The following is a 1,710-nucleotide window of genomic DNA, read 5'->3' as shown; positions in this document are numbered from 1 at the left end:
GGTCGCTGAAGAAGTGCTCATAAAAGGCTATTAGATGCATGTTGAGAATATTACCATCCTCGCCCGTAAAGACTGTTATGATGCATCTGTGCACTTCACCTGGGACCAATAAACAGCAGAATAAACAGAATCAAATCAAGTCTCGAGTCTAATGGAGAGTCTGTCATATAAACTAAGCATTATAATTGTATAATTGCCGTCTGATCGCTGTGTGTTGATGAATTGTAGTTTTCAGAGGAAGGTGTTAATGCTCAGAGGTTGATGTTTTATCGCTCAGGGCACTTCATTGAGTTCCCAGTTATGTCTGATTGAAGGAGGTTTTTTCTTAAATTCCCAAGGAGAAATAAACAGATGCAAATGAGTCAGTTGAGTTCATATTGAGATCTCCAACATTTGATTGAAGACTTTGCTGTCAAATCAGAGCAGAGAGTGAGACAATGTTGAGATCTCTCCTGAAACTATAGAGACATGAAGCCGTTTCTGTGTGTGTGTGTGTGTGTGTGTGTGTGTGTGTGTGAGAGAGAGAGAGAGAGTGTGTGTGTGTGTGTGTGTGTGTGTGTGTGTGTGTGTGTGTGTGTGTGTGTGTGTGTGTGTGAGAGAGTGTGTGTGTGTGTGTGAGAGAGAGTGTGTGTGTGTGTGTGTGTGTGTGTGTGTGTGTGTGTGTGTGTGTGTGAGAGAGTGTGTGTGTGTGTGTGTGAGAGAGAGAGAGTGTGTGTGAGTGTGTGTGTGTGTGTGTGTGTGTGTGAGTGTATATGTGAGCGTGTATTTATCACTTTGTGGGGACCAAATGTCCCCATAAGGTTAGTAAAACCCGACATTTTTGACCTTGTGGGGACATTTTGTCGGGTCCCCATGAGGAAAACAGCTTATAAATCATACTAAATTATGTTTTTTGAAAGGTAAAAATGCAGAAAGTTTTCTGTGAGGGTTAGGTTTAGGGGTAGGGTTAGGTTTAGGGGATAGAATATAAAGTTTGTACAGTATAAAAACCATTATGTCTATGGAAAGTCCCCATAAAACATGGAAACACAACTGTGTGTGTGTGTGTATGTGTGAGTGTGTGTGTGAGTGTGTGTGTGTGTGTGTGTGTGTGTCCTTATTTTTAGTGGAAGGACAAACATAATGACTGTAATCTGGGGTGGGTGCTGCATCAGAATACAGGATGGGCAGATCTATTGAATAATTCAGCCCTCATGTCTGTGTGTGTTAACATCAACCGGACAAATCCTCTCGTCCTCAAACTCAAACACACACACTCACACACTCACACACTCACACACATATACACACACTGAACAATAACATGAAGAATCAGACTCTGTTTGTTTCTATAATATTATGTTTATGTGGAGTTTGATCGACTTTGTCTCATTCAGCAAAAACTATAAGAAATGTTTCTTAATAATAATTACATGTAATATATATATTGTTTTTCTGGATATATTTTTTAACCTTTATCGTATATTTTAAATATATAAACATTGTCAAATGTATTTAAAAAAAATATTCTTAGAAAGTTTTGTAAGAGAAAGTTACTCAAAGTAATTAATTACCAACTACTGATACTACAGTGTAATTAGATTACAGTACTAATTACTCTGTCTGAAAAGTAATCGCATTACTTATTGTAACTAATTACTTTCTAAAATCCTGATCAATCTCGACCAGATGAAAAATACACGAAGAATAAACGTGAAACTGATCTTTTAA

Source organism: Xyrauchen texanus, chromosome 23 (genome assembly GCF_025860055.1).
Source record: "Xyrauchen texanus isolate HMW12.3.18 chromosome 23, RBS_HiC_50CHRs, whole genome shotgun sequence".
Classification (NCBI taxonomy): domain Eukaryota; kingdom Metazoa; phylum Chordata; class Actinopteri; order Cypriniformes; family Catostomidae; genus Xyrauchen; species Xyrauchen texanus.
This window is presented reverse-complemented; position numbering follows the sequence as displayed.